This window comes from Sylvia atricapilla, chromosome 3, assembly GCF_009819655.1.
Source record: "Sylvia atricapilla isolate bSylAtr1 chromosome 3, bSylAtr1.pri, whole genome shotgun sequence".
In the NCBI taxonomy this organism is placed as follows: Eukaryota; Metazoa; Chordata; class Aves; order Passeriformes; family Sylviidae; genus Sylvia; species Sylvia atricapilla.
This window is the reverse complement of record NC_089142.1, coordinates 31,223,987-31,237,272: the sequence shown is the minus strand read 5'-3', so window position 1 is coordinate 31,237,272 and position 13,286 is coordinate 31,223,987. Positions and strand designations below refer to the sequence as shown.

At 39.5% G+C, this 13,286-nt stretch overlaps 1 protein-coding gene across 2 annotated transcripts in view; it reads left to right on the top strand.

Moving 5' to 3' along the window:
* The window catches only part of FILIP1 (filamin A interacting protein 1), a 100,613-nt gene that overhangs the window by 17,798 nt on the left and 69,529 nt on the right, over positions 1 to 13,286 (top strand). Inside the window, exon 2 of one of the 2 annotated variants that reach the window (XM_066315031.1) lies at positions 9,640 to 9,780. The exons of the other annotated variant lie outside the window; for it this stretch is intronic. The gene's annotated coding sequence lies outside the window, so the exon portion shown is untranslated. The remainder of the gene's footprint in view (positions 1 to 9,639; positions 9,781 to 13,286) is intronic. 2 annotated transcript variants of the gene reach the window in all.

The following is a 13,286-nucleotide window of genomic DNA, read 5'->3' as shown; positions in this document are numbered from 1 at the left end:
TTATGTTGTGGGGATATCAGGCCTTGCAGGGCCTTCTATACTGTTCCATGCAGAAATAGAGCGTCGGAATTTGCAGCTCGTGAGGACTGACTAGATGAATTCCTTGGCCTTCCTCTCCTGTGGAAGGACTGTGGTGGTGCCTTAAAGCTCCAGGAGTTGCTCACTCCCGTAAGTGAAGCAGAACCTCAGAGGCAGCTCCATCCTGAAATGATAGGGTGAAGTAAAAATGACCACCCATTTTCTTTCATAAGTTTTCAATGTCCTGTGTTCAATGCATGTTTTGTTAAAATTTGGAAATCACAGTTTTGGAGCAAACCAAGAGACTTTCATCTGCCAACGTGCTTTTCAAATCCTTCTCCAAGAGCTGATGAAATGATCTGACATAAAGCAGAGCAGAGGCTGCATTCTTTACAGAGCTTTGAGTGATGGATATTTTACCAACCCATCCACGAGAAAGGGATTCTTGAACAAAATGGCTAAGGGAAAGAAGAGATAATTTTAAAAACATGCTTCAATGGAATTTTAGTTGTGACACGCACCATGAACATTGTTAATGATTTCAGATATAAGATTGTTCTGCAATTAAGAAGCAACTCAATACACTTTTAAATTGTAGCTCTGAAAACATAATTTATGTTTCTAGTACTTTTATCTAAAATAGTCTTTTTGGCTTTACAAAAATTTGGATACAGATTGTTTAAAAACTTGCAGCACCAGCACTAATTCAACAGAAGAGTTTCTGAGGAATAACTGTTAGATCAATAAATATAAATATCTAAATATACGCAAGATTTAGATCCTTCCTATCCAAGATATTCCACCTTTAATTTTAGGTGCTTGAGGCATTAGCGAAAGCTTAAAAATGTTATTGAAAAAGTGCTGTGACATCTGATCTATGGCATGCAATTTGTTCACATGCTCAGCAACAAGCAACATGCTCTGCCCTTCTTTTCTGTCCATGGGAAGAGTTGCTTTTGGATTTCATTTAAGGGTGAGGCAAGTACTTTTGAGATAACGTTTTGCAGTTCCCTGCTGCTCTGTTCTTATTTGCAGGCTCATTAGTTACTGTTTTGCAAGAATAGCTTTCACATTTGAACCACTTAGTAATGGCAATAAATTTTTGTGGTTTAAGACTAACATAAGTCAGCTCCAGATACCTGCCGGGAGGTATTAAAATTTTTTGTGTACCTCAACCCAGCATATAGTTTGCTTTTGTTGTTGTAGGGTACAAATTACAGTTTTGCTTCTAAAAATAGATGTCTTTTGTATTTGAACAAAACAGTTCAATAAACCATCCTTGTTGAGATAACAATATGTTTTGATGTCAGAAGTAGAGTGGGACAAAGAAACCTGCTTTCAAGGGTACCAGCCAAGCCACAGTACTTTAAAATAGCTGAGCATCAAGCCCTTCAGTTTTACTTCCATGTCTTGTCATAAGCAATCAGATGAAGAGAGGGAAGTTTACTGAATTAGTAGTAAGCCACCACTGGTTTTCCCAAAGTGAAGTTCAAGGCTTTTCTTTGTGAACCCCTGAAATTCAATCAGCTGCAAGAAACTCTGCAGCATAATTAGTGGCAGCTGGGGATTGCATTTGTGCTCCACTCTGGGCAAGCAAACAAACCAACCAACACATAAAGCAGCGGCTGAAAACTGCCAGCAGGGGAAAGCAAGTACATGGCAAGGATTTGAAATTTCCCCTAGCACTCTTTCTGTCTCCAGCTATTTTCAGTTCAAGAGATTGCCCTAACCTGATGTGGTTTATCTGGGTAGCAAGCACAAGTGAGTATTTCTGCCAAGAATTTTCTCCTTCCACGTCATGTCAACTTCTGCATCTGTGGAGGAGATGTTCTGTAGTTCTGCTCTTCAGTGTGTGAAGAACCATCCCATTCTGTTTGTTGGTGAAGACTGCTTCAAAGCCCATGTAAAGCAACAATAATCAGCAAAAGAGAGCAGGTGCCAGAATATGATGGGAGCATAGACTAGTTTTCTACTAGAACTCTATGGGTTTGAAAGATGTCAGCATCACCCACCTTTCTGGCTCTCTTCCCAGACACAATCAGGATGGAAGACAGTCAGTGCCAGAGCCCTGCAGAGCTCAGATCCCTGAGCTGTGGATGAACAAAGAAAGCCAGAGCAAATGCTCTCTGGCTGCTGCAATGCACAGAAATCATCTGATAACTGAGAGATCCTTGAGAACCGATATGTCTTCCACAGGAAATGTTTCTCACTAATATTTCAGAGGAGCACAGAAACTACTCCTTACAGAGGCCCTACTCTACTTCGACCAGTCACAACAGACGCTGGAGATTCCTTGGTGAAGCTATCTCTTGTTTTTGACAAACAAATATGAGCAAAATAATTTGGTTCATGAGGATTGTATTAGAATTTCTCAGAATAGTGTGTAAATCCACAGAATCTAGTGTCAGACAGTATATAACTTTTTCTTTTGAATATGGATCAAGTTTTCCCTTAAAATTTGCAAGGACATCATCCCCCTGAGAGAAAATATTTCAGAACATTAGTCTTCTGAAAACTGATCAGTCTTCATTTACTCATGACCAGTTTGCTTCTGAAAGATTTCAAAGCATGTAGATAATTTCTGTTTAAATCAAGAACTAATTTTGCTTGAGACAAAAGTAGCAGTTTAAGGAGGAAACACAGCTGTTTTGATGTGTATGTGTCATGTGGACTGCTGAGGCAAATCAGGAACTTGAAAAATGCTTATCTCTTCTGATTAAATCCTTAATCATATATAATGGTGTCATGGTTTAATCCCAACTGGCAACTTAGGCCACGCATCCACTCATTTCCTCCCCTCAGTGGGACTGGGGAGAGAATCAGAAGAGTAAAAGTGAGGAAATTAGTGGGTTGAAATATAAAAAGTTTAACAAGTAAAGTGGAAGCTGCACATGCAAGGAAAGCAAAACCAGGAATTCATGTATGGGCAGGCAGGTGTTCAGCCATCCTCAGGAGAGCAGGGCCTCGTCATGAGTATCAGTCACTTGGGAAGACAAATGCCATCACTCCAAATATCCCCACTTTCCTTCTTCCTTTCCCAGCTTTATGTACTGAATGTAACACCATATGGCATGGGATGTCCCTTTAGTTAGTTTGGGGTCACCTCTCCTGGTTGTGTCCCCTCCTAAGTCCTTGTGCACCCCCAGACTGCTCACAGGTGGGGTGGGGTGGGGTGAGGAGCAGAAAAGACCTTGACTCTGTTCAAGTTCTGCTCAGCAGTAAGGAAAACCTCTCTGTGTTATCAGTCCTATTTCCATCACAAATCCAAAACAGCCCCATACCAGCTACTGTGATTACCTCTATCCCAGCCAAAACCAGCACAAATGGAAATAGGAAAAAAGGCTATAATGAAAATCACCAGCAATGTCAGAGTCAAAAGTGAAACTTTACTTGAGAAAAAAAAGTGTAAAGAGGCATAGAAGAAGGCTGTTGAATAACAAGAGGCTAGAGAAGATGGATGGGTGGAATCACAATATTAGTGAATGTGCATATGATAAACAAAAATAAAATGAAGAAACACATGCAAAGTTATGTAGACACATGTAAATTGATTTTCACTGTCTTTGATTAAAGTCAGAAACTTAAAATGCTTTCGGAAGAATTTTTGTATAAGATAGGAAAAGATGTTAGAAGTCAGTAATTTAGGTCCCAAGCCATCCATTAACTGTTGACAATGGAGATATCCTTTCTGTTCTTCTGGACCCTTTCTTCCTGAGTATCTACTGCTGAATCTTGAGAGCTAAATTCAGCATTGCTCACAAAAAACTGGTGAGAGATTTTAAACTAATTTTTAATGCTAGCTAAGACAGTGAGCTGCTAATAAAACTAGGAAACCCCAAGCTAGGTTTATAAAGCCATCTTAGTTGAGAGTAGAGTGAATCAGAATTTGATATTATTAATTACCGTAAGATATGATATTACAGTAATTTTGAGGCATCCTTGTAGCAAAATTTGCCTTCACTGAGCTAGTACACTTTATATGAAAAAAACATGCTGGTATTTTCATCAAAATTTCAGAGAGAAGCTACAGGAAAGTGAAAATGTGTGTAATACTGTCATGGCTATAGTTTGGGGGTCTCTGTGTGTATGTTTGTGTGTTTGCATTTAGGAGTAAGAACTTTTCTTAAATTATTAATTTTATGTAACCATTTTACTGCTTTTAGCAGAAGTAGATTTTACAAACTATTTTTTTTATCCAAGAAATTTTCTGTTTTGTAGAAGTCCATGGGTTTTAACTTCAAGCTTAGCATAAGAAACCTTTTAAGCGTGGAAATAAAGTGAAGTACCTCCAAAACCAGATGACTCTGCTTTTAAAAAAAGTCTTCCCTCTCACGTGTTCAACCCATGCTATGACCAACATAAATTAGAAACAATCATAATTCTGTTCCCTTGGCTATATCTTTTGGATACCCTCCAACCTAAAATCCATTAGCACAAAAATGTTCTTGTCCTTAATTAATTTATAGCTTAGAGCAGAATACCATAAATAACAGTTGAACTTCAGCTGCAAAGGTTTTAAATCCATGGATAAAATATTTTATAAAAATTGTAATAAAGCTTAAACAGTTCTAGATGACAAGTAGAACTAATTATCAATAATCTTAGGAATTTCAGTGGTGGACAACTGAATGTAAAAGATGTTTATTTTGTAATATATTTGGGTCTATTGAATTTATTGTTGTTGTGGGAGAGAAAATGATTTAAGTTTTATCCCTTCTCTGAACAAATACACTTACTAAACTGAACTATTTGGTTAGAGTTGTTGGTTTGGTTTGTTTTGGTTTTAAATAGCTTAAAGCATATAAAGTATGCTGGCATATCTTGTTTTGAAGCATGCATGATTGAAGAGTACAGAATCTGCATGATAGATTATAGCTTTATATGGGAACACAGGACTTGGAAGGAACTAATGTGTCATCAAATTTATTATAATATTGCAGGAATCATGTTTTAAAAGCCCCTGCATACACTTACCAAGTTCCACTGTGAGTGCATTTAGGAGTTTTGCTGCTGTTTTTCCAACTGGCAAATTGTTCTCATATCTCATTGCCCCATGTGAGAACCTGTTTTTTGTTTCTAACTTAGGTTAAATTCTGGCCAGTCTATGCCATTGCCAACGCTGTCATTTAATTGAAATGGCTCTCCCGTCTCCCTGATGTTTGCCTCTGTGATATATTTATACACAGCAGCTGGATCCCTTAACAGCCTTTACTTTGCCAAGTTAAACAAGCTAAGCTCTTCATTCTGTCTTCTCATATGATAGGCTCTCCATTACCCTGATCATCCCAGAAGTCCATCTTTGTACCTGAACAAGTCTGAGGTAATGTGCTGCAAATGACAAAGTACAACAGTCTTACATAGTAGCACAATAAAAGAAAGCACAGCAAACAGAGTAATAATTTCAGGCTTGCAAGGATATGCTGTGCCAAATATTTAGGAGGTTGAGCAAAGGTTTTGAATCTTCTGAGGGGATCTTCATTAGAAATAATGTGGGTTCCCCCCTCCCAAAGTTATTGATTGAAATTGCAGTATGAAAGGTTTTAGGGTTTCAATCAAAAACTGAGAAATCAATGAAAATTTTTATTTGTTTGAGACCTTCAGCCACCACTGTATGTAGTTCATTACATTTGTGACAGTAATCATTGAAGAAATGAGTCTGGTATTTTGAAAGTTTGTTTGACAAAGTATGACAGTTATTGACTGGGAAAATTCCTATGAACACTCTATAATATGTGATTAACCTTTCCTGTAGAAGGCACAATTGCATTCACAGGTTGCCCTTAAGAAATTTCAGTTACAGAGTTGGGAGGGTTGGTTCCCTGGAATTACCTCTGCAGAGTGCTCCTGTTGGTTTGAGCCAATGGAAAGCAGAAGAGAATGTGGGTACAACTGATCTCACCACCTCCCAGGACCACAGAGAAAAGGATGTTTGGTCAAATCCAGTATCCATGATCTCTTGTGCCATAGCTTCTTGGAAAACTCCAGGAGACTCCTGTCTGCCAGCTGTTAAGACTGTGACAGCAATCTATTTTTTTTTTCTGTTTTGCTTCTAATCTTTTTTGAGTTGATAGTTTAATCAAGTTTCAAGGGGAGCTTCAGAGAGAAAATTTTTCCCAGTCGTGCTGAGCCTGACATCCCAGTGCTTGGGATCAGGATCACTGGAGAGCAGGATGTCTCTGTAAGTGTAAAGGAGAGATACTGGGGGAGCACTTGTTTTTCTACCATCCTTCTTTTCTCAGGAATAAAGAGGCCTATTTCCTTCTTAGCATTTTTCTGCCCTGTGACAGAAGGCAAAAAGAGCTTTTGTAATATACTGCAGGAAAAGGAAAGCACAGATTTAAGCTACTACATGCACATGTGAAGATCAATGAAAATGAAAAGCTTTTAAAATACTTGAAGAAGAGCAAAGGTGAATTCCAACTGTGAATACAAGCAGTTAAGTGTACAATTAAGGACATACATAGCAGGGCACTGCAGGAGTGGCTGCTTTCTGAGGGCTGGGGATGGCAATCCCCCTGGAAAACAGACACCTGAGGCAGAGAGGTGGGGACAGCCCCAGGCCTAGGCATCAGGCATATTCCTGAAGATAGGAAGAGCCCAGGATGGGCTGTGGGCCTTCATGGCTGAGCAGGGCAGGGCTAAGCTGTGTGGAGCTGGAGACCAACCCTGCTGTGGCAATCCTGGGGCTAGGGCTGGTGGCCCCAGGGGGGCTGATGTGGCATCCTGGGTTCTTGGGGCAGTGATAATAAATTAAATGAAAATGTAATTCTAACGAGCAATTCTGATGATAACAGTGATAGTCAAAGAGTTGATTTGATAGTGGAAGGCGTCACACACCTCCTGCCCCTGTGGTGGCCTGTGGGTCAGGGGAAGGAGGTTCCCTTTCATGCATCCCAAAGCCTTGTCCAGTGGTGCTGGTGGAGTGTAGGGTGCTTGACAAAATCAGCTTCATTACATTTCTTACATTGTATGAATTGCACGGAAAATTCATCTCTTCATTGCAAAAACATGACTTATTTTCTTTTTTTAGGTCTAGATAGTTGCATATTAACTTTTAAAGACAGTAGTCTTGAGCCTTCCTCCATTCAAATTAATGAAAAAAACTCCCACTGAATTTTTTTGAAGGACAAACCTTTCATAGGCCGAAGAATTAATTGCTGTAAATCCCATGTGCCTCATACAAGTTATTTCTACTCTTCTTCTTGTAAATTGTCATGAGAGATGTGATTCAGGGCTTGTGGGTGTGACAGTGTGATAACCTGAATCCTTGCACACGTAGAAAATGTTTTCTGCTATTCATAAATAAATAAATAGATGGGTAATTGCTCAATCTTTTCCAAGAAGTAGCTGCTCAAGATTGAAATTCTTTAAGCAATTTCCTAGAAAATGAAAATACTTATCAGCAAAATAACCTTCCTGTAAAGCTAAGTTTTCCTTAATATGTATGCACCAATTACAGTTGGTTAAGGTTTCATTACTGTGTCTCTCCTTATATTGTTCATAATCCAATAGATCTTGTTCTTTCCACTCAGAGCAAGGAAAAAAGATACAAATACCAAGTTGATACTTACCATTTTGCAAGAATTCGCATACAGTTTGTGATGAAATAATAGGCAAATGGGTCATACACTGCTCTGACTGCTACTGACTTAGATACTGCAGTACTCCTGCTTTGTTCCTTGAATGGTAATGTTCCTTTTATGACTGGACTGTTAATAGAATGATATAAATTATTTAAATAACAAGCCATTTTGTAGAGTTGAACAAAATTGTTACTGTTTTGTTTAAAAAGATCACAGCTTCCCAGAACACCAAGTTTTCCTTGCCCAGGAAATACCTCCATGGTCTCACACCCCTCAGCATCTCTGTGACCCCTGCAGTCCTGCCACTGAGCTTGCCTGGACATAGCATTGCTCAGACCCACTGGCTCTGCTGTTTCCATGCCAGCTGTGTCTGGAGTGTATTTGACCTGCAAAACTTTGTTTATGCCATAACCATGCTGCTCAGTCAAGAGGATTGGAGCAGAATTCAGGGAATCCACAATTCTGTTTATGCAACCTAATCAAATACACGAATGAGCTTTTATCAGCATGAGACCCTGTGTTTCTCCAGTTAATGGCTCTGGTCCCCCGTAGGCCCGGCAACATCCCAGCTCTCCCAGAGCAAAGCTCCTACTTCCCTGCATGTCTTCTACACCTCCACAGGATTTGGAGTTGTCACTATGTCCCTAACTCTCGTATTTCGAGTCCAAGATCCCCCTAATTAGGGTTTTTTCCCTTTTCAAAATCCTGTGCCAGGGTTTAAAAGATGAGCGGAACTCGCAGCTCGGTCTTAAAAGGTGTCTATTAAATTTCTTATCTCAAAAGTCTGCGCGCCGCCCTACACCAGGCTTAGTGTGCTGGAAGACACTGCTGCCAAGAGCACAAGACCTGGTATTCAAGCTCTTTTAAAGGTTTCTAATCCAATTAACTCTTAAAGCATACTATATTTACAGTGTTGTCCCAATGATTACTACCAATTCTGGACATGCAGTTTTCTACATCACATACATTCTACCAATGTCTCTGTGCCTCATCACAGCAGAAGATGGAGTCAAAGAAAAGGTATTTAAGACACCACCCAAAATTCTCCATCTTGCTCCCATCTACTAAAACCCCATGCTCCCATCCATTCTAAAAACCCAAAACTATAAATTTTCTCCCTGTGACAAACTAAACTACTATCTAATTTAAAATTTTGTTGTTTTCATTTCGTCCACAAGTGTTGGAAGTTTTTCCCATGGACTAAGGTCAAAGGCAGTGCTTTCCTGGGGTCCCAGCAAGGGTCTCAGAGCCCCCAGGGCAATTTGAGGAGCTTTCCCCATGTCCTGGACTCCAACATCTCCCCCTCCTGTTTGAACCAAAACCACCTCTTTGACAGCTTTGTCCATGGATTGCCGAATGCACCGAAGTAGACACGGCACAACTATCAAAAAGATTACAATGGCAATTAATATATATGCAGCTATTCTTAAAATTTCCTGGGAGAAACCATTCTGCATGTCTTGCTGTGGTGCAGGTTGGCCTGCTCAGCCAGCCGTGGGAGTCCCATGGTCCCACTGAGCAGGCAGGACTGTGCAGACTGCCTGCAGTGTCACTAATGCTCTGCTGTTGTGTCACCATGTTGTGCCATTGCACTGCACATATTCTGCAGAACTGCTCTACTCAATGAGGAACCCAGCACATCACCTACCAGCTTTTTCCTTCCCTCATTATGGCTGCTATTTTTGGGTTGGAGGGGTTTCTTGGTGTTGATTGCCAAATTACAGCATAAAGCAGTGACTTGTGATACCAGCTCTTTGGAGGCAAAGGGAGTGTGAAGTTTAACCACCTGGTTGCTGTACTGTATCATACCTGCAAATGCCTCACCTCGTGTATTCTGGATTCTTCAGGCCACTCTGCACTGTCATGGCTTTGGAAACACATGGATAAAGTCAACAGGAGTCTCTAAGTATTTTCAAGCCACCTTAAGTCTGGCAGCCTGTGTTTTCTAGCTGCCTGCTGGCTGGCTGGCAGACAAGCAGAACATGCTGCTTCTCTCTTTGTCCTGGCAAACGGCCCCTGAGCCTTATCTCTTCTCTAGGGAGCAGCAGGGACCCCAGTCAGCCTCAGGTGGGAGCAGCAGAGCGATGGCACAGGGACACCTCCGCCCTCGACTCCCTCCTCCCCACTCCGGACCTAGATTCTAGTGAAGCCCCTGCCCTGGGAGCATCCCTCGACACAGGTACCACTGCACACCACGGGCTGAACATGCAGGAGATGCTGTTGCGATAGCGTGGCTGGAAAGCAATACCTGAGCTTTCTGCCAATGTCAGCTCCAGGAGGTAACCAAACTGACTTATTTCAAAACAAGAAAATGTGAACACGAAAACCAAGAGTTTTTCAGAGGCTCATCTGAATTGCAGAGCTGTTAAAGCCCTTCGGACTGCTGACAATTCCCAAGGACATCCTCAAGGCACATTATTTTCTCTGAAATTTTTTAGCATAATGAGTTAAAAATAAGCATCCTGAGTTAATGACTTAGTGTAATGAGGAGCTCTGTAGCAGGCACCATGGAATCTTATGACCATATTACATGTCTTACAATATTCATCTTGGATTTTTCCTGTCTTTTAAAAACCCCATTGCTAGTATCACAATGGTTAGAGAGCATTCTTTATTTCCAGTTTTAAAGTTCCTCAAGATGCTACAATACACTTTGAAACTGTGAACCCAGCTCAGAAAGGCAAACATTAAATGATTTTATAAAAAATTCACAAGTTTAAGCCCAATATCATATCATATTTTTAAATGTCTGAGTCATTTGGAAAGCTCGGGACTGTCTGTATTAATTATGGCCCCAGAAGATCTATCCCAGCAGTCAGAAAGCAACTCCATTTGTAGGCAAGGATTGCAAACACAATCTTCCTGGAACTGAAAGTTGTACATTGTGCAATTTTTATGGCTTGTATAGCTTTTCTATTTTTGGTTGTTTCAAACCTGCAATACATCATCTAATCCTCCTTAAATTGTCATTCATAATGCTAATTGACATTTACTTGGCATAAGTGATTTGCTTTCTTAAACTTATATAGTTACTGTTTTATCTAACATTATACAGACAAAACTTTATTTTTGTTATATATAGTTTATATGATATCATATAGTATATATGATATAAAGTTTATGTGAGTACAATCTGGCAATGATGTGTTTCTAGTTAAGGACTTCAAAACAATTAACAAAAAAAATTACTACCCCTCCCAGTATTTTCTTTCTTTCTTTTAAAAATATGCATGTGGTATGAAGTCAAATAACTGTTCCATTATTTAAGCAAGCTACTTATTTAATATTTGCCTTTATAGACATTTGGAAAAGTTTCTCTGAGATTTGAGAAAGACTAATATAATGGCACTTCTCAGCTTTTTTGAGTTTACAATTAGAAGAACAATTTTCAGGCTTTTTCCTTTCTAGAAATGCATCTTCAAGGTATAAAAGATCAGTCGGTGACAAGTATTTACACAGAACTCCCCAGTCTTGTTCTTGCTTACTTAAATAGTTCTGTCACGTGTTTGGCTACCTGCAGAAATCCTTTGTAAGACCTTGTGTCACACCCTGGCTGAGCAGAGGACAGGGGACTTGCCACACCTGTTCATTACTTTTGTACCATAATCCTAACTGTTTGCTTCTGCTAATACTTTTGTTTTCTAGACTTTCCTGTCCCTTTGATTGCAATCCTTTGTCTTTGACATGTATGCTTATTTTAACAAGTCCAAGGTTTTTCGAATCCTTGGTGTTTGCTGCTTCCACAGAGTATGGCCCGGTGAATTCTAGTGCCTGGAAATCTAGTGCTGCAGCCAAGTCATCCTACAACACTGGGATGTGCTGCTGAGAACTTTTCCATGAAGGCTTTTGGTTTTTCTTGATGGCAAAAAGTAATAACAGTGCCAGAAAGTACAGTCAGAATAACAATATTTTTTGAAAGCATGACAGCTACCTTAGGCTGAGCTCATGGCCCACTGTCAGCTGTAGGGAATTTCTCTAAATTCTCTGGCCATTTCATAGCAGGGTTTTGCAGGCCTATAATTCACTGACAAACTGCTGACTGGTTTTTTAATATTTTGTTTTTAAATTTGTGTTGAGGTGGGGTTTTTTGCAGTCAGTGGTGTTGTGCAGGATGAATTGAAAAGATTTAGTAAGATACCATGTTTTTGAATTTACTTTGATTAAATGAGTTGCACAATTTCATATAGAGGCAGAGCGTGTATGTATTCCTCAAATTTCATTTAGCAGAGTCTTTCAGGTTTAAAGGTATAAAATATTCTTAATTAGTAAAAGTAAAGAAATATTTATTCAACATGAGGACTTTGTTCTGACTTTTCTGAAAGCCTTGGGAAATATTTTCAGTATATATACAGTGGAGGCTCAGCTGTTTAGTTTGAGCTTGCTTTTTTGGGACAGCTGTGCGTACCAGTTGGCTATTGGATGCTCTGGAGAGCTGCCCTTTAACTTTCATCTGGGCAGCTCTGAAAAAGCTCTCTTACTTCTGAAATTCATGCAGTCTGCATGTGGACAAATGAAGATAAGGATAAGCTCTTATCTGTGGTCTCTGTAGTGAATAATACCACTGCAAGCAGTGTTGTTAAATGGTTGTTAAAGCTCACGTAGACACTTTCACTAGGCATGTAAACCTGAGTGAGGTTTATTCTCTCTAGGAGTAAAACAGTAAATGAAATATGAAACTTAATACAGTAAATGAAATCTTGTTTCTTAAGGTAAGTAAGTATAGCACCTTTGACAAGAGGTGAATTGGCTTCCTCAAAGGAGGAAAACTGGCTAATCTTCTTTTTCCCAATCACAGCTTGGTCCAGCTTGGTCCCAGCAGAGCCAAGACATGACAGAACTGCCAGCAGCAACAGCACAGGGTCCTTGCCAGGGCCCTGGGTCCACCACACAGGAGAAGCAGCTCAAAGTAATTTCTCAGTCACCTAAACTTCCTTGAAGGCAGATGAAAAATATTTGAGGAAACAAATAAGGAATGCTGAGACATTACATAACTACAGGGTCAGACAGCTTTTCACTAAATAAAGAAAAACAGTAATGTACTCATATGCTGCTTTCTTACCTGATCTACCAATAATATGCCATCTGTATATGCACCTAGTTTTTTGTTTTTGTTTTTGTTTTTTTGTGGGGGGTTTTGATTGTTTGTTTGTTTGTTTTGTTTGTTTTTTGGTGACCAAAATTTTGGCATTATTGTGAAAGGTCAAATCACTCTTTTAAATTTCACTCCAAAATCACTCCAAGACCCAGTGATGTCTTAATATTTAAAGACATCCCACCAATTCCCTTGAGCAACTGAGATCCTCACTGCTTTTCTGTCATAATATGTGAAATAGGAACTTGAAAATTATATGATTAATTTTTTCATATATTTCATTAATAAAAATTAGTTTTTAGTTTCACTTTCCCTAACTAAAAGAAAGCTAATGTGGATCCATTTTTATTGTTCTTTCTTAAATTAGTTGTTTTTATACAATTACAGCCAAATTCTCCTCACTCTTTCTCCCAAGAAAAGAGTTTAGCATGAGAGGTTGTAACTGGAGTATCAAATGAGCTCATTTCCAAGATAGGGAGCTCAGAAAGGGTCACCTATTGACCCTTTTCAGTGCTTGTTAGAAATACTGTGTTCTCTGCAGAAGTGTGCCTGCAGCAGAGGTCTGATGCCTTGTAGGAAATCCATCCCAACAG